The 20,461-nt window shown below is 35.1% G+C and overlaps 2 long non-coding RNA genes and 1 other non-coding gene across 8 annotated transcripts in view; 2 read left to right on the top strand and 1 right to left on the bottom strand.

Annotated features, from left to right (window-relative positions):
- Nucleotides 1-20,461, bottom strand: part of LOC123839697 (uncharacterized) — a 137,978-nt gene that overhangs the window by 101,501 nt on the left and 16,016 nt on the right. For 4 of the 6 annotated variants that reach the window (XR_010410019.1, XR_010410018.1, XR_008505667.1 and 1 more), the window contains exons 4-6: nt 9,900-9,988; nt 7,451-7,529; nt 645-707 (exon numbers count right to left, since the gene is read on the bottom strand). This is a non-coding gene — a long non-coding RNA (uncharacterized LOC123839697). Of the gene's footprint in view, nt 1-577; nt 708-7,450; nt 7,530-9,899; nt 9,989-20,461 lie in introns of those variants that run through there. The other 2 variants (XR_010410020.1, XR_010410016.1) reach the window with 1 other exon arrangement.
- Nucleotides 701-20,461, top strand: part of LOC123839696 (uncharacterized) — a 66,393-nt gene continuing 46,632 nt past the window's right edge. Inside the window, exon 1 of the long non-coding RNA XR_010410015.1 lies at nt 701-10,649. This is a non-coding gene — a long non-coding RNA (uncharacterized LOC123839696). The remainder of the gene's footprint in view (nt 10,650-20,461) is intronic.
- Nucleotides 11,779-11,885, top strand: LOC123840003 (U6 spliceosomal RNA). The gene has a single exon (XR_006789836.1). It is a non-coding gene; the product is annotated as a U6 spliceosomal RNA (small nuclear RNA).

Below are 20,461 nucleotides of genomic sequence, written 5' to 3'. Positions count from 1 at the left end.
TACACATTTTGGTCATTTTGCATAATTGTTTATAGTTATACTGAGTCAAAATGATACTGTGAATCCATAGTATGGAATACAAGTTTAAAAATAAGTATATCTAAATAATGAGCAAACATAGATTTATGAACCCTTTGTGTATTTCTTAATGATTTTAAAGAAGCACATGTGTTTTAAAAAACAAAATGAATTAAGTATATCTTTGTTTTTAAAGGTTCTTATCAGCAATGATTAAAAAAAAAATTGACACAGGGCGCCTGGGTGGCTCAGTTGGTTAAGCGACTGCCTTTGGCTCAGGTCATGATCCTGGAGTCCCGGGATCGAGTCCCGCATAGGGCTCCCTGCTCGGCAGGGAGCCTGCTTCTCCCTCTGACCCTCCCGCCTCTCGTGTGCTCTCTGTCTCTCTCATTCTCTCTGTCTCAAATAAATAAATAAAATCTTAAAAAAAAAAAAAAAAATTGACACAGTATTCGCATTAAGCTAATAGACTTTGTTATCAGGCCCCAAACTATTCCTAATTCTGTGGCTTCATAGCTACCATGGAGGCAGCCCAAAGGAGCTTAAGTAAACATTTTTAAATTATGTAATGAAGTTCTGAGGGAGGAACAGCCCCAACCAAACTGTATAGTACTATACTATATTACCTTTCTGGGGTCTTAAAAATGTCCAGATCTTTGATACAGTAGTTCTACTTCCAGGAACCAACCCTAAAGAAATAAATAGGAAGTCAAAGATTTATATATATTCACTACAGTTATCTATACAGAGGAAACAATCTGAATATTCAACAGTAAAGGAGTGGTTAAATGAGCCATGGTGCATCAATCATATGGAATAATATGTGATAACTAAAAGTACTTAATGCCACAGAAAAATATTAATAGTAATTTAATGTACAGTTAAATTTTTTAGGTTATAAGACTATTTCTCATTTATTTGAAAATGCACTTTTTTTTTTTTAAAGATTTTATTTATTTGACAGAGAGACAGCGAGAGCAGGAACACAAGCAGGGGGAGTGGGAGAGGGAGAAGCAGGCTTCCCACTGAGCAGGAAGCCTGATGTGGGACTCGATCCCAGGACCCTGGGATCATGACCTGAGCCGAAGGCAGACGCTTAAGGACTGAGCCACCCAGGCACCCTGAAAATGCACTTATTTATATGCATAGAAAAAGGATGGGGAAAAATATATCAAAGTGTGTTATATGTGGTTATAGTAATTTTACTTTTTCTTTTTTAAAATGAGCACATATTGGGCGCCTGGGTGGCTCAGTCGTGAAGCATCTGCCTTCAGCCCAGGTCATGATCCCAGGGTTCTGGGATCAAGCCCCACATCGGGCTCCCCGCTTGGCTGAGAGCCTGCTTCTCCCTCTCCCTCTGCCTGCCGCTCCCCCTGCTTGTGCTTGCTATCTCTCTGTCAAATAAATAAATAAAACCTTTTAAAAAAAATAAAATAAAAATTTAAAAAATGAGCACAAATTATTTTAACAAAAAAATCACTAAAATTAAAAGATCTCCTCCCAAATATGTAAATCAAATGACATATGTTTACATTCTTACAACTCTAGGATATTTAATAAAGTAACACATCATATTAGTTACTCTTTATAAGTACTTTTTCATTTTGTATACTTATAACAATATCTACCAATGAGTAATCTCTGCTTTCTAAAATTAAATGAGATAAGGTATAGGCAAGGAGACAGTATTCTGTGAATGGTATAATCTGAGAGGTAACCTTGGTGGAAAAGCTGATTTAAGAAAAATTTAGCATAGTCAAAATCCATCTGTAAAGCTATAATGGCTGGATCTATTTTATAAGTTTTCTAACAGTATGTTTAAAATTTTTTATTTTAAATTGTGGCAAAAAACACATAGCATAAAATTTACCATCTTAACCATTTTTAAATGTACTAAGTATATTCACATTGTGTATAGTAGTGTTTTTATAAAAATAATAAATGTTCATAAAAATAATACAGGTTTACTTATAAATAGTTTAAACAATATAGAAAGTTACAGGGATGTTTTAAAATCTCGGATTCCAGATTTTACCATCAATTTTAAATGAACATCATGGTAGGCATTTCTATGCATTTAAACAAATAAGATAATCTTATTTAAGATCAGAAAATGTACATTACATTTGAGTTAAAAGTATTAAGTTTAAAATTATTTTAATTTGGTAGTGGTAGGATAAACTGAAGGAATTGCTGAACTTTCAGAAAAATGTTTCTTTACTACAAAAGATCTTATTTCCTAAAATACCTGAAGTTTAAAAAAGAGTTTGGAGCCTTTTTAAATCTATGTTTCAAATTTAGAAATACTAGCAGACTCTGCTATGAAAAATGTATTTTTACATCATTATTTTTACAAAGTCAAGGTTTTAATGTTTATTTGTTTTATAATCCTAATTTCTTTGATCACTTGGTCTTGGTCTGTATCTTAATCCAGTGCTCACAACATAGCTTGATTCTCAATATCCTAGTTATTAATTTTGATTGATCAGTTATCTGTTCTTCACTGTTTTGTTTGTGGTTTTGGTTTTGGTTTTTGTTTTCTCCTCTACATGTATCCATGGATGCTGTGTTTGCCTTTTTCATCAATTCTCAAATGACACTTATTTAGATGTAATAGTTTGGGGTCATGCTGGCTTTGCCTCAAAACCGTACAGACGTTTTTCCTTTGTTTTCTGGCTTTGAATATTGCTTAGAGGAAGTCTACGGCCAGCATGATTTCCTCCCTCTTGATAAGTTATTTAGTTTTCTGCCTGGAGTTCTGAGAAGTTTTTCCTTCATTCTCTATGGTTAGTTGCTTAACCAGGATATGCCTCAATACTAAATATTATGTGTCCATTATTTTTCTGCAGGTTCAGGTCTTTCGTTACTTGGTGGAAATTCTCATCTGTTACATCTTTCTGTGCTTTTTCTGATTCATTTGTTGTATTATGTACTCAGGGAGACGAATCAGGTTTATTATGTTATCTTTGTCTCACTTACATGATTTTTGTATTGATTCTGCAGTTACTTTGGTCTACTTCTCTCCTACATTCACCACAATTTATTAAATTCATTTCTCAGCTGGAATTTATTGAGTGCCAGCACCAGTGGTAAATAAGATCATATTCCTGCCTTGATGAAGCTTTTAGTTAGGGATAGGGGAGGGAGAAATAAATAAACTTGTAACAGTGTCAGGTAGGAATAAGAAGAACAACCAGGTAAGAAACTAGAAGGATGGGGGAAGGAATTGTGCATTTTAGATGGAATGTGAGAGCAGGCCTCTCTCTGTAAAATGACACCTGAGAAGAGATCTGAATTAAGTGAGGGGGTAAGCCCAGGGAAAGACCTGGGCAATCCAGATGCAGAAAAGAGCAAATACAAAGGTCCTGTAGTGGGAAAGTGGTGTGTGTTCAAGACAGAATTATTAAAGCCAAATGAGTAACCAGAAAGTGGTGAGAGATGAGACTAGAGAAGTGGACAGGCCAGATCACAAAAGGGGTTGTGAGGAGGCTGAATTTTGTTCTAAATGTGATGAGAAGGAGGGAGATGATGTATGCTTCAGAGGAGTAATTCAGGTTGCTGCTAAGTATTTCAATAACAATAACTGAGTATAAAGAATCAGTCAGATAGGTGCTGTAGAACTGAAAATGCAAAAAAGGAGCACTAAAATAAGAGAGTAACTTCAGGAAGCAGCCACTACCCCTGATACTAGATAAACACAAGGAAGACCTGAAGTTTTTAGAACCCAGAAGCTAGAAGGGGAGACGCTGGAACCCTGGCCTCAGAAGACAGGTTGCTGCCCATTTGCTGCTGATACCTCTGACAGGGTATGTTCAGTATGTTGGGGCTGGTTCTAGGGAATGGAAAATAGTTGAAATTTGGAGCTGAGTGCCACTGTGACAGTGAAGGTCCATAACTGGGGCAACCCTGACGTGTGCAGAAAGCCAACAAGAAGGAGCAGGTTCTTTTCCCCTCTCTTCTTGACTTTCAGTCTTTCTCTAACACACCTTATTAAGAGAATGCAGCAAGGATTCAGCTGGCAAAATAGAAACGTAGTTTGCAGAGTCCCATCCTAGCATCACAAAATGTATGAGTGTGGAAGGATTTCTTATTAAGAGATAACAGGGGCACCTGAGTGGCTCAGTTGGTTAAGCGACTGCCTTCGGCTCAGGTCATGATCCTGGAGTCCCGGGATCGAGTCCCGCATCGGGCTCACTGCTCAGCAGGGAGTCTGCTTCTCCCTCTGATCCTCCTCCCTCTCATGCTCTCTGTCTCTCACTCTCTCTCTCTCTCAAATAAGTAAATAAAATCTTTAAAAAAAAAAGAGATAACAGCTTAGTAACCAGCACAGAAAGGAATTAAGGATGACTTCTAGATTTCTGTCTTGAGCAATGGGATGAAAGTAATGTCATTTATTGACCTAGGGGAAGACCTGGAGAAAAGTAAATTGAGGGGGAGAAGAAAATTACAAGATTGGTTTTGAATGTGTTAACTTTGAAGTCCTTGCTAGACATCTGAGTGCGGTTCCTAGGTAGGCAGTTGAGCATGAGTTCAGAGTTCAACAGAGATATGAGGGATAGAATACAAATTTTAGGAGTCCCAAGAACATCTGCAACATTAAAAAAGGAAAAAAAAAAAAACAACTTGATGAGATGACCCAAGGGAAAACAAATGTTGATGGAGAAGGAAAAAAGGGGTGAGGAATATGCCTGGGGTCCCAAACATTTGAGAAGAGAAAAATGATGTGGCAAGAAGTTAATCAGTGATTTCAACAAGCCCAGTTTAGGTGGGACTGTGGAAACGGTAATCCTAAATGGAATAGACTGAAGGGAAAATGTAAGGCGAGGAAGTGGAAACTGCAAGCACAGTCTTTAAAAAGTTTTATTATAAAGGGGAGTAGAAAAATGAGCTCACTCAGTAAGTAGAGGGGGAAGGGAGGTGATGATATATTTAGAATGGGAAATATTACAGTGTATTTACAGGTTAGAATAATCCAGTAAAGAGAGAGAAAATGAGAATGATGCAGGAAATGGAGGAAATAATCACAGGAACACAATCCTTGAGTTTACAAGAAAACATAGAATGGGGGCACAGGTAAGGGGCATGCCTTATTTAAAAGAAGGGATAGCTGATCCTTTATAAAGGAAGTATAAGTATAGATGAAGAGAGGTTGGTAGATAGGGTGTAAGAAAGATGAGTTTTTCTTGTGACAGCTTCTATTTATCAATAAAACAAGAGTTTGGGGTGACGAGTGGGGAGATGTGAGAGACTTAGGAGAAGAGACAAGGTGTAATCATCTAGGAGAATAGAAGAATGGATTGACTAGGGGAGTGTGCTGGGATTGCCAGTCTTCCCTTTTGTTGAGAATTTGATTTCCAGCCATCTTGATATTCCAAAGTATTGGTTTTGAAATAATAGTATTATTTTGGTCTTCATTGATTAGGTTGTAGACATTCTTTGTTTTTAAAGGAATTTTTACTGTTGTTTGTTTTTCCTGTATTGTAAGGTATTTGGAGTGGAAGACTTTGTGGTCTGCCTTTACTCCCCCATCTTTATCTGGAAGTCTAGAATAATGTTTTTAAATAGATTGCAATTCATATTTTTTCAGCTCACCCTATACATGGGAATTTAAGAGTAAGATGTCACAGTACTATTATATATTATTATAATAGCCACCATTTACTGAAGGCCTGTGTGCAATGCATGCTAAGAGACCTTACATACATGATCTCTAACACTTATCACAAGCCTACAAGGTAAGTGCTGTTGACAGTTATTTCCACAAGAAACCTTTTTTACTAGTTATGTCAGATCACAGAATCTTACCTGAAGCTCACAGCTGACCAAAATAAACAAGCACAAATTTTTCTGTCTTGTGTGTTTTTAAAAAATTAGCACATAAGAGACTCTTCTTTTTGAAATACAAAATAATAGTTTGCAAAAGTGCACCACACAAACTAAGAGCAATTTTAGGGACAGCTTTTTGACACTGTACTATATCATTAAACCCTTGGTGGGAGAGGTGCTACTTAACTGACAGATTCAAGGAACTTGGTAAATTGAGGTGCCCTTACTCTAACCATCTTCATCATCCACGAACATATTGAGAGCCTGCAATATTAAAATCATTACTAAATTATATTAAATCTTTATAATTTTACAACTTACAGGAGATGTATCAGCATTTGTTTTGGAAACTCCATAATTTGAATTTAAATAATATAAACTTTCCTGTTGGTCAACAATATTTATATTCATGTGATGACACTGAAAACATACCATTGAAACATAAACATATATCTATGACAAGTAATGGATTTTTTTCTGATTATAAAATTAGTACATGTAAGTGAAGAAAATTCTGAAGATATGTTTAAATAAGTAAAGAAAACATCTTTTTTAAAGGACAGCAGGAAAAAAATAACGAATAATTCTTTTATTTACAGGCAACTGACTTGAGTTTGACATATTTCCATGTAGTTTTTAAGCTTATGAAGTTTAAACTACTTGAGTACACTGCCTTTTTTCATAACAATGTATCAGAAATGTTTCCTCAAGTTATTTAAAAGTCCTCAAAAACATTTTCAATGGCTGCATAATGTTCCTTGAGTATTTCCTTAAGTGCTCATTTAAGCTATTTTCCTTAGTTTCTTATAAGTAGTATTGCTATGAACTTTTTTATGCTTAAATCTGTTTTAGCATTTCAGATTATTTCCTAAGTTAGGACAAATTCCTAGAAATCAGCTTAAAAGGCCAATATTTTTCAGGTTCTTCATCTGGTAAAAATTTTGCTGTAAAAAAATCTTTTCATTTTCTACATACTCATACTGAAAATAAAGCTAAGGAGAAAAATTTATGTGGACTACCTTTTAAAATTGAGACTAACATTTAAGTTTAGGTTCAGTGTTTTGGTTTTGGTTTTAATATCTTACCTTTAGGGAGAAATCCACTCTTCAAAATATTTACTTGTTTTTGTCAGGTTCAAAACTTACACTTAATTTGAGGATGTAAGTTTAAATATATACTTATTTCAGCCTAAGGTATCATCATCTCTTTTTTCCTATTTTCAGATATGCTCACCCAACAGTGTTGCCTCCTGACTCATCATCAGTTTAATCTCACATGTACACCACTAATTCATGGTACAGATGTACACATTCATCTGTGGATGGAAACCTAAATAAAATTGCAGGCCAAGGTCATTTCCAAACTAAGCAAACTTGGCACAAGAGTTTTAAGAGTGCCTAAATTAATACTACAAAACAGTTCTATCATTCTAGACTGAAATACAGAGCATATGAACAAAGCAGTTTCACCTAATTCTAAAATTAATTTAGACTGATGATGGAATTGCAAAACATGAGAAAATATCCAGAAGAAATCTAGTCTAAGTAAATAAAGGATTACTGTTTTTAGTAGCTATCATTTATTCATTCACTCATCAAATACTTACTGATTGGTGTGTCAAACACTTGCTAGGTGCTGGAGTCAACCAAAAAAAGATATAGGCCTGTCCTGCTGGAAGATATATTCTAGTGGAAAAGACAGACAAAAGCAAATGAATAAATGAATAGTCCTAAGCTGTAATCTAGGCCCGTCCACTACCAGTATTACTTAAGTGAGACAAAGAAATGATTTGGGTTCTACACCAAGAGTTTTTAAAGTTGTATTATTGAATAAGAAAAAAGTTAAAGATTTAGAATTATTAGGAAATATAGATATGTCCACATATAGATACCTCTACAGATCTTTTATGATTAGTCATTATCATCCCCTTATGCCCTGTACTCCCCACCCCCCTCCTGCCAAAAGAAAGGATAGATTAGGATATCTAGACTTTGGCTTTCCCTTCATTACTCTCTGGACTCTGGCCTGACCCAATCTCTGCTGTGGCATGTTATAGTAGAAAATAAAACATTCCAAATTCGGGGAGTAAGAAAACCTCAGTTTTAGCAAGTGACAGTGCTAAAGGGATTGAAATCTTAGATGAGACACTTCATTTCCCAGAGTATCAGTTTCCTTTGCAAAATGATGGATTTTGACTAAATGATCTCTAAAAATCACTTTAGGTTCTAAAATTCACTATCTATGCATCTTTCTGTTAAACATCTCTTCCATTATGCTATTTATATTGGGGATGAAGAGGAATAAGATCGATTCCTGTTTAATAGGGATAAAGGATTTATAGTTTTTAATGACCATTCTTTCATGTTATTGAATATTTTGTAAAACATGTTTTTAACATCTGCACAGCATTCCAACATATGGATATACCAAAATGTATCTATCCATGCCTTCATTCTAAAGATTTTTTTCCCAATTTCTGCAGTATTGTAAAGGATATTTTTTAAGATTTTATTTATTTATTTGACAGAGAGAGAGAGAACACAAGCAGGGGAGCAGGAAAGGGAGAAGCAGGCCCCCTGCTGAGTAGGGAGCCTGATGCACGACTCAATCCCAGGACCCTGAGATCATGACCTGAGCTGAAGGCAGACGTTTAACTGACTGAGCCACCCAGGCGCCCCAAGAATATTTTAGAATCTCTATTTGTCTACTTGTACTCAAAATACTACTACAGGCTTTCTTTTTTGTTTTATTCCTTTTGCTTGGGAAAAAAAATCACTATGATTCTTTCTTACCTACTCCAGCCTCTACATGGCTTTCTATTAATATAAAAACTCCACTTTGGACAATGTGATAGAGGCTGCCCTTTCTCCTCTCTAAAACAGTATCATCCCAGAATAAGGTCCATATTTCTGCAGCTTCCTGCTGTAAAAGAATTTGAAGTAAAGCCAATTCCATGCCTGCACCAAATCTGGATAATGTATATTTTAGCTTTAACCAAAGTTGAAATCCATGAGATTAAAACCCCAACAGCAGACAAATAGCTATACCAAAAATGTGATTTAGTGTGTTAATTACAACAAAGATAACTATGACTTTGGTGATTTTGCCATGATCCTGAACTTGCTATAATATTAGCTATTACTACATTGAAACATTAAGAGCAGAAATATACAATTAGGAAAAATAAAATTTAAGGTTTTAACTACTAAATTCAGTGAACAACTATATAATCAACTATTTCGTTTTTTACTTTTTTTTTGCAATATGCTATATTATTTCAATAGATATCATGTTCTGCATTAGCATTGGTACTTTTCCACCCATGAGTAAAGAAATCAGGTGACGCCTACTTTAAAATTACCCTAAAAAATATGAGTTAAACACCTTTTCAACTTAGAAGTTTTTATTTAGGAAAAGAATGGAACCTCTGTTGTGCCTCTTTGATTATGAATTGGTGCAAGTTAAATATCTTTTTTAAAAAAACTTCCAAGATACTATTAAGGACCTCTATAGAATCAGTTTGGAATCCAAAGGAACACTCACATTAACAATTATTTCTACCAATAGCTTCATAACTACTGACATATCAATTATGTCAATTGACATTATATCAATATTATAGTAGAATTTTAGTGAAAGGATCTTTGAGGTCACATAATCCAACTCTCATCTTACAGATAAGGAAAGTAAAAACCAGAAAATTTGTATTACTCATAGCAGTAAGCTTGGAGTGGGCAGAGGCAGATGAGGGATCCTAACACTCTCTTTCATCCTAATGCATACCAGAGGGTATTAGGTTATAAGTACAGTAGGTAGCTAACAGATGAACAAATCTAAGAAAGATATCTGATTTGTATCCTAAGTATACACATTCCCCTTAAGATTCTTGTTGGATGATCCATTCCACCTCAATCTGTTAGCACAGATACAAAATTATACAAATTGATGCTTGTGTGCAATAAAACCCAGGAGAGTAGTTGGAGTTAGTTTGGCAGAACTACATTGTTGCATAACTCCTGGGATGAAGATTGATGTATATCCATATGTATACATACCTGTAGCTTCTTAATGCTGCTTCAGGAAATGCCATTTACATACATTACAATGTAAATAGTGCCCAATGGAGTTGTGCATCATAGGGACACTGCAAATATAAGTTTTTATTTTAAATTAATTAGGGTAGGCTAATTGCCATACAGATCAACCCCAAAATGTATAATGGCTCAAATCATATTTGCTATAATCAAGTTTCTTGCTAAAATAAACAAATAGTTCAGTACTTAGTTTCCAAGGTGTTCTAGTACCTAAGCTTTCAATACCAAACTTCAGTACCAAACTTCTCCTGTGGGGTCTTGTCTATTCCAGCCCATTAGAAGGGGAGTTTTTTTAGGAGACTCAAAAGTAGTGCAATAACTGCCATTCTTATTCCATTGGCTCTAACTCGGTCACATGCCCACACCTGCCTGCAAGGGAGACTGGGAATAAGTTTATCTGTGTGGCCAAAAAGAAATGAGAACATGGATTTGGATGTTTAACTAAGAGTCATTGCTCACTTGGGTGCTCTCTCTCTCTCTCTCTCTCTCTCTCTCTCTCTCCACACACACATACCCACACAAACCCTGAAGTGGACACCAAAAGATAAACTCACATTATTAGGCTTCAAATAGAACAAATAAAGGGGCTTTTATTTAAGAATTGCATTCACCTCTACCCTTTCCCTCCTTCAGGTTGGGACTGTTAATTAATGCATAACAATAACCAATAGATAACTGACATCTGAAAAGGAGGATAAAAAGCAAATTTTTGTAAGTATTACCCTTGTGTGTGTGTGTGTGTGTACACGTGCATGCATGTGTTTCAGGGACACAAGACCACCAAGTTCCCCTTTTTAACTACACTATTAGTAAATGATGAAAAATATTCAGCTTTTTACACAACAAAGATAGCAATTCCACAAATGAAGGCAGCAGTAAAGTTAGTGGTTTTATTTCCTTTGGATAAGTTGTCATTATAATCCTCAAACTGTTCTCAATCACTCAGTTTTTTTGTTGTTGTTGTTGTTTTAAAGATTTTTTTTTTTTTTTTTTTAATTTGACAGAGAGAGACACAGCGAGAGAGGGAACACAAGCAGGGGGGGTGGGAGAGGGAGAAGCAGACTCCCTGCTGAGCAGGGAGCCCAATGCGGGGCTCGATCCCAGGACCCTGGGATCATGACCTGAGCCGAAGGCAGACGCTTAACCATCTGAGCCACCCAGGTGCCCCAATCACTCAGTTTTTAATAGAAGCACTGCATGGTTGCACTTCTCAAATCATAAACAGGAAGTGTAATATATAAATGTCAGTAAAACTAGAACTCAATTCTATGGCTTGATATTTTCATTTTAATGTCTGATTTTGTATGTACTTCAAATGATTACATGAAGGCAAATAGTAATATTACCTGGTAAGTTTTCTTTGGCAACCTAACACTTTGGGTTTTGGGGGAAATATTTAGAGTAACCCATGTGTTGTAGATTTTCACAGAGGAAGAAAGGGGAATGATCCAGAAACTGCTATTAGTTTGGCATCCTTAGAAACTGCTTTTTTATATATGTTGCCCAACTTTATTAATGCCAGAAGATAGTGTAGATGGAGAAAGAAGCCAGAGAGTGCATGACTCTTAATCTATTTAAAAATACATTATAGAAAATAGTCTTAGACTTTGTATATTCTTATTCTGACACCTCAGCAATTCCTCGAATGTGTTCTACTACATTAATTCCTTCATGAGACAACTAAGGAGTAGCTTAAGTACTGCAAAAATCAGGATATTATCTCTGTTTCCTCTCTGAAGAAATTAGGGGTCTTTTGAGGATTGGTGATATTTTCTACATAATACTATTTCAGTTTCTTTGCTACATGGACATCTCTATGGAAATTACAAGAAGAGATTCAGTGCTCACTTCAGCAGCACATATACTAAAACTGGAACAACACAGAGAACATTAGCATGGCCCCCACGTAAGGATGACACGCAAATTCATGAAGTGTTCCATAACAAAAAGAAAAGAAGAAGAGATTCAAATTGACTAGTCTAGAACTTTTATATTACATTAAATATGTCTGGAGAAATGTACCAACATATAGATACTTCTATAACTTTAAAATGTTTTTTTCTTTAGGAAATAGTTTCTTATTTTGTTCTTAAACTGAGCACTGAAGGAACAATTTTACTCAAAGTTACATAATATAGGAGGGAAATAGCAAAAAATAGAACCTATCACAATGATCCAGAGAATGTCATAAAAGGTAGCCTGCCCATCTATTGAGCACCTAGCTTTCTACAGCACGTGAGGCACTGCTGAGCAACATATACAATATATAAAATTTGAGGGTTTCTAATTTTTAATTTTTTTAAAGATTTATTTATTTTAGAGAGAGAGAGCGCGCATGAGCGCAAGCAGGGGGAGGGACAAAGGGAAAGGGGGAGGGAGAGAATCTCAAGCAGACTCCCTGCTGAGCATGGAGCATGATGCTGGGCTCAATCTCAAGACCCTGAAATCATAACCTGAGCTAAAATCAAGAGTCGAATACTCAAGTGACTGAACTACCCAAGTCCCAAGAATTTAAGGTATTTTCATTGAAAATACAGCATATGTAAAAAGGATTTGGGAATGTTTGAAAAGTAACATAATAAGAATATATTAATCAAATGCAAACTATAAATAACTGCTAAGGGGAAGTGGAAAATGAAGTGATTTAAAACTAGATTGATAACGGATAGAAGTTACTGGAATAGGCAAATTTTATATCAATTTTTTAAAGTGGTGATGGATTTTGATTGCCAGAGAGAAAAGATAACCATTCATTCACTTATCAAAGATTTATTGAGTGCTCACTATGTGCCATGTGCTAGACACTGTTCAAGGCACTAGAGATATGGTAATACACAAAACCATTGCAGAGCAGGAACAGATATTTCATTGCCCAGGAGGCATGATAATTTGATAGGAACAGAAAACACAAATGTGAGAGTAGAGAGAAATGAAATAGAAAGGAAAAGAACTAGTAATGGGCTTATAGTAGAAGGCCTTAAATACTAGGATGTTTCTAAATGGGAGAAAGATGTTTGGTGTGAATTGAACTTCTTTGGTCACTGCAGTCAGAATAGACTGCCTTTTTTTTCCCTTCCATCAGTTCTCCTAGCCTCTTAGATAACTTTATAGTAACCAGAATAAAACAAAATAAATACTGCATATAGAAAGATTCACAGCTGAAGTATGTGGAAAGCAAAAAGGAAAGAATAGGTAGCAAAAGTTGAATTTTATGTCTCCTTTTATCTTTCCAATGGCTATTATATATTATCAATCCCTTTCTAGCAGCAGTCTCCCATTCATTATTTGTGATTCAATTCCTGAAGGTTCTGCTCTTCTTCTTTGCTTCTAGGTAGAATCACTGAAAGGAAAGGAGATTCCATTTAAATTCCCTTTTTCGAGTCAATCCTGTTCCTTATTCACCTAGCAATACTTCTCTATAGAGTGTGTGATGAAAAGTATTTTATGTTTTGTGTGGGATGGTGGGGAAAGGGGTAAGACAAGATGGGCACTAAGGAGAATACCAAGAGGCTGTAATTCAATATATTATAAGAGCCTAGAATACAAACTTGACAATTAAGAGCTTGGATTAAATGGGCAGTTTAAAAAATGAAAAGAGACATATCTGAAGTATACAATAAAGAACAACTATAAAAAGTAACAAGTTTAACCCCTGTTTACCTATGGGAGGATAAGAAAATAAGGAAATGAATGTAAGTTTTTAAGCCAAGAAATTTGAAAGAAATAGCTTGAAGGAAAAAATGAACTTAATGTCAGATCTAAATGAGATGTCTCCAGAAGATAGAGGACTCAGACTTTCTTGATAAGCTACTGGACCTGTTGATGTACACATGTAAGTCGGCACCATATAGAAATTGATTGAAACTCTATGGACTAATGAGGAAATACAATGAAGATGATCAAATGGCTATGTATGAACTTTGACTGTAAGATTAGGTATCAATTTCAAAGAAGGTAATCTAGCTTTGGAACTCTTTCCTTCAGGTCAGACAAAGCTGTCCTTTATTAAACATCATCTCTTCATTTTGACTGAGCCCTTAGTAAGTGAGAATAACAAAATAAATGAATAAAATTGAAAGACTTATTTTTTTCTGGATTATCTCACTGGAAGTTCTGGATTTTTTTTTAAAAAAAAGATTTATTTAGGGGGGCGCCTGGGTGGCTCAGTTGGTTGGGCGACTGCCTTCGGCTCAGGTCATGATCCTGGAGTCCCGGGATCGAGTCCCGCATCGGGCTCCCTGCTTGGCAGGGAGTCTGCTTCTCCCTCTGACCCTCCTCCCTCTCATGCTCTCTGTCTCTCATTCTCTCTCTCTCAAATGAATGAATACAATCTTTAAAAAAAAAAAAAAAAAAAGATTTATTTAGGGCACCTGGGTGGCTCAGTCATTAAGCGTCTGCCTTCAGCTCAGGTCATGATCCCAGGGTCCTGGGATCAAGCCTCACATCGGGTTCCCCGCTCAGCGGGAAGCCTGCTTCTCCCTCTCCCACTCCCCTTGCTTGTGTTCCCTCTCTCGCTGTCTCTCTCTCTGTGTCAAATAAATAAATAAAATCTTTTTTAAAAATTTAAAAATTCAAAAAGATTTATTTATTTATTCATTTATTTATTTGAGAGAGCACATGTGCAAGCGGGGGCACAGGGGTGGGCAGAGGGAGAGAGAGAATCTCAAGCAGACTCCCTGCTGAGTGGCGAACCTGATGCAGGGCTCCATCTCAGGATCCCAAGATCATGACCTAAGACAAAACCAAGAGTCAGACACTTAACCAACTGATCCATCCAGGCACCCCTGAAAGTTTTGAATTTTTAACTGAATGTCCTCCTAGCCAATTTATACAAATTATGTGTCTTAAGATACAACAAGCAAAATAAATATCTGCAACTTTTCTTTGACTGTATACCTATATATAAAGGCTACGGCTTAAAAAATACAGAATATAAAATTTACATTAGCATAAGTCATTCAAATTATTTAGCTGTTAAATATGGAGTTTGTTTTATATAACACTGTCAGGGTGAACATGAATATCCATCCCTAAAGCAAATCTTGGTTGTGGAACCACAGAAATAGAAACTCACCTTTAAAGAAGGTTCAATTTTAAAATGCACTAGGCTACATGTTTCTTTAAATAGAAAAGGATCAATCTTGACACTCCCTGAACTAAGAGTTTTTAGAATCTATTTGATATTTTCTGTACACAGATTATATCATAAAATAATTTTAGCATTTTATCATTATCTAATATGGCTTTGGATTTCTATATTTATGTAGAAGTACCTTCAAAGTAGCTAGCAGTAGAACATTTATTAGAGTACTTTCTGTATGTTGGACACTATGTTAAGTGTTCCAATATTTACTATCTCATTTAGTTAACATTCACAACTCAATGAAGTATTACTAACCCATTTCACAGATGGGAAAACTGAGGCCCAAGTTAAATTATATCTCCAAGGTAACATAGCTGGTAAGTGGGCAGAGCTAGGATTTGAGTTCAGATCTGTCTGATTCCAATGCCACTTTTCTTAATGTCCTATTGCGTCCAAAATTCACCTAAAAACATTTTTATTATAAGAGTTTTATGTCTATTGAATTCTTTCAATATAATGGAATACTTTTTTTTGGCAATCTAGAAATGTTTCTGTGTTCTTGCTTACTCTCATGACTTTAACCAAGAAAATCTTCTTGGGTGCCACTTGAACCACATATCAAACTATATCTCCCAGATTAGTAACCATAATTTAACACACACACACACATACACACACAGAGACACACACTCACAGGAAAGGAATATTTCATGGAAATGTAAAAAAAAAAAATCCTCCAGTTCAATTTTAGGGATATAGGAACACATCTATTTAATTCCACTTATAGAAGTGCATAGATAAATTACTGGCTTTAATGTTAGCCTGAAAAAATCCTCCAAAGTCACACATTCAATTTCTTAATTTCAACAGACACAACTATACTATGAATACTGAAAAGAGAATTGTCAAGACCAAAAAACAAATAATTTTTGAGCTCTTAGTTGCTTACCAGTATAAAACATATTCTAATCTATAGTCAACAAACATGCCAGACAGCACTATTGAATGGTAAAAGGAGTACGGAAGAGAGTGGATCACATAGTTCAGACTTAGTTATCTTAGTTATCAGTAGTATTATACCATCAGTTCTGCTATTGAACCACAAATCTAAATGGAGGCAATCTAGTATAGAAGAGTATAGATTTTGGAGTAGAACAAATTTGAGTTTAAATCTTGACATTACTTATAAATTCTGTGATCCAGAAAAAGTTACTGCCTTTGTGAGTCACAGTTCTTTCATTTTGTAAACTGGAACTAAAACTCTGTAGCCTAATGGATGTCATAAAGATCTATTAAAAGAAGAGACTTCCCAGGTTCAAATCTCAGCTCCCTCACGCAGAAATTGTGACTTAATGCCTCCTTTTCCTCATCTGTAAAATGAGGGTAATAAAAGTCCCTATACCTCAAAGAGTTGTGAGGATTTAACACCTTAATATATTGAAAGTACATATAACAGAACTTGGCACATAGAAAATGATATATTTACATATACTGTCATTCTTATTTAAAGGACCTACCTGTACTTGCCGCTTAGTATATTTCTAATAAATGTTAATTCCCTTTTATATTTCAATTGAAATTATTTTCCTTTCTTTTCTTTTTTAAGATTTTATTTTTCAGTAATCTCTATACCCAACCTGGGGCTCAAACTTACAACCCCAAGATCAAGAGTCACATGCTCTACTGACTGAGCCAGCCAGGCACCCCTCCTTTATTTTCTAGATACATTTTTAAATGTATTAAGCTAAGGTATAACTGATATTCAATAAACTGTGTATATAAAAGGTGTACAATTGATAACTTTTAACATGTATAGAATTGATAAGTATACAATTGATAAATGTTAACACTGTGAAACCATCACCAGAATAAGACAGTGAATATATCCATCAACCCTAAGAATTTCCCCTGCCTTTTTATAATCCTCCTCCTAGCACCTCTCTCCCCAGACAACTATTGGTCTGTCTGCCCTTAGTCCCAATAGATCAGTTTGCATTTTCTAGCATTTTGTATTTTCTGTCTTCACTCAGAATATTGTTTTGAAATTAATCCATGATGTTGCACATAACAATATTGTTCACTACCTTTTATTGCTGAGTAGTATTCCATTGTATGAATATATCACAATTTATTTAACCATTTATCTGTTGGTGACATTTGAGTTGTTTCAAATGGGAGACTGTTAAAAATAAAGCTACTATGAATATTCATGTACAGATCTCTGTAGGAACATGTGCTGTCTTTTCTTATGGAAATACCTAGAATGAAATGGATCATATATTGGTGTATGTTTACCTTTTCAAGAAACTGCCAAACTGTTTCCAAACCGATTATATCATTTTACATTCCTATTAGGAGTGTATAAAGTTCTAATTTCTCCACGTCCTTAACATTTTTCATTTTAGCTGTTCTAATAGATGTGTATACTTTTTTTTTTTTTGTATATGGATATCCAGTTGTTCCATCATGGTTTTACTCTATGTTTCCCCTAAAGACTAATGAGGCTAATAAAGTTGAACTTCTTTTCATATGCTTATTTGCTATGTGGGTTATCTTCTTGGTGAAGCTGAACTATTCAAGTCTTTTGCCTATTTTTTGAGACTTGTTTGCTCATTGTTGAGTTTTGAGAGTTGGTTACATTCTTTTATTTTTTAATCTTTATTTATTTATTTTTTAAGTGAACTCTATACCCAGTGTGGGGCTTGAACTCATGATCCCCGAGATCAAGAGTCACATGCTCTACTGACTGAGACAGCCAGGAACCCTGAGAGTATGTTACATTCTTGATACAAATCCTTTATTACATGCTTTGCAAATATTTCTCTCAGGCTGGACCTTGTCTCCTTTAGCAGTGTATTTTAAAGAATGGAAGTTTGTAAAAATTTGATTAAGTCCAATTTCTCAATTTGTTCATTTATGGATTGTACTTTTGATGTCACATCTAAGAAATCTTTTTTTTTTTTAAAGATTTTATTTATTTATTTGAGAGAGAGAGAATGAGAGACAGAGAGCATGAGAGGGAAGAGGGCCAGAGGGAGAAGCAGGTGCCCCGCTGAGCAGGGAGCCCGATGTGGGACTCGATCCCGGGACTCCAGGATTATGACCTGAGCCGAAGGCAGTCGCTTAACCAACTGAGCCACCCAGGCGCCCCAAAGAAATCTTTGTCTAACTCAGAGTCACAAAAATTTTCTTACATTTTCTCTAGAAGTTTAATAGTAATGTCAGGTTTTACGTTTAGGTCTATGATCAATTTTGAATACTTTTTTTACATGGTGTGAGATATGAATCAAATTCCTATTTTTATATATGGATATCCAGTTCTTCCAAGCACACTGTGTTAAAAACAACAACAACAACAACTATTCTTTCTTCACTTAATTACCTTTGCACTTTGTCAAAAATCTATTATCCTTCTGTATGTGGGCCTATGTCTGGACTCTGTATTCCATTACATCAATCTATTTGCCTATTCTTACACTAAAACCACTCTGTTTTGATTACTGTAGATATTTAATAAGTCTTGAAATCAGGTAGTATCAGCCCTCCAACTTTGTTCTTTTTGTCAAAGTTAATTATTTTGGCTATTCTAGATCTTCGCATTTCTATATGAATATTAGAATCAGCTTGTCTTTCTTTTTTTTTTTTTTTTAACTTACTGGGATTTTGATTTGGTTTGTGTTGAACCTATAGATAATTTAAGGGGAGTTGACATGTTAACAATATGAGCCCACTGAGCCAGGTAAATCTCTCCAATTATTTAAGCTGTCTTCACTTCCTCTCAACAGTATTTGCTGTTTTCAGTGTACAGATCTTTCATGCCTTTTATCAGATTTATTCCTAAATATTTCATATTTTTATGCTATTGTAAATGATACATTTTTTTGCATTTCCATTTTCGGTTGTTTGTTGCTAGAACATAGAAATATAGATGATTATTGTATATTGATCTTGTATTCTGCAATTTTGCTACATTCACCAATTAGTTCTAGTAGCTTTTTGTAGATTCCACCAAGTGGAACAGATGGATAATTATGTCAGTTTTATTTCTTCCTTTCCAATCTGAATGTATTTTTTTCTTTTCTTGCCTGATTATACTGGGAGAACCTCCAATGTTGAATAAAAGTAAGAGCAGGGGCACCTGGGGGTGACTCAGTCAGTTGAGGGTCCAAGTCTTGATTTCAGCTCAGGTCATGATCTCAGGGTCATAGGATCCAGCCTCGTATGGAGCTCTGTGCTCAGCATTTAAGTCTGCTTGGGATTCTCTCCCTCTCCCTCTCCCTGTGTCCCTCATCCCACTCACACTCTAAATGAGTGAATGAATAAATGAATAAATAAATAAAATCTTTTAAAAAAAGTGGTAAGAGCAGACATTGTTTTGTTCCTGATTTTAGGGGGCAAGCATGCAGTCTTTTACCCCAGTAGGTATGGGATTATCTATAGGTTTTCTGTAGATGCACTTTATCTGGTTGAAGAAGTACCCTTACGTTCCTAGTTTGCTAAGTTTTTAAATAGGGAATGAATACTGGATTTTGTCAGATGTTTTTTCTGCATTTATTGAGATGATCAGTTTTTCTTTTTTAGATTAATTTGGTGAGTTATAATGATTAATTTTTGAATGTTAAACCAATCCTGTATTCTTGGGATAAATAGCACCCAATAAATATTATCTTTTTTAAATATTGTTAGATTTGATTTGATAAAATTTTGTCTAGAAGTTTTTACATCTGTGTTCATAAGGGAAATTGGCCTGAGTTTTCTTTTCTTGTAATGTCTTTGTGTAGCTTGGGTATCAGGGTAATGCTGGCCACAAAGAACAAGCTTGGAAGTATTCCTTTCTCTTCACTTTTCTGGAAGAGTTTGTGTGTGGTTGGCATTTTTTTTCCCTAAATGTTGGAAGGATTCACCAGTAAAATCCTGTGGACCAGGACTTTTCTTTATGGAATGTTTTAAACTAAAAATTCAATTTTTTGGAAATGGATATATGACCATTCAGGCTATCTATTTCTTCTTGAGTCAGCTTTGGTAGTTTATGTCTTTCAAGAAACTTGGTCATTTTTAAGTTGTTAAATTTTTTGCCTGAAGTTGTTCATAATATTCCCTTATTATCCTTGAAATATCTGTAGAATTTGTAATGATGTCACCTCTCTCATTCCTGATATTGGTCTTCCTGATAAGTGTCTTCCCTTTTTTTTTCCTAACCAGTCTGGCTAAAGGTTTATCAATTCTACTGATCTCAAACAACCAGGTTTTGATTACATAGATATTCTCAATTGATCTTTGTTTTCTATTTCATTGATTTCCACTTTGACCTTTATTATTTCATTTCTTTTGCTTCTTTGTGTTTAATTTGCTCTTCTTTTATAATTTCTTAAGGTGGAAGTTGAGGTCATTGCTTTGAGACTTTGTATTTTTTAATGTAGGCATTTCGTTTATATAAATT

The sequence above is a fragment of the Mirounga angustirostris genome, unplaced genomic scaffold (assembly GCF_029215605.1).
Source record: "Mirounga angustirostris isolate CCGP_5_RB_7025 unplaced genomic scaffold, mMirAng1.0.hap1 SCAF_3, whole genome shotgun sequence".
Taxonomy (NCBI): Eukaryota; Metazoa; Chordata; class Mammalia; order Carnivora; family Phocidae; genus Mirounga; species Mirounga angustirostris.
The sequence above is the reverse complement of the archived record's forward strand: the minus strand, read 5'-3'. Positions and strand labels throughout refer to the sequence as shown.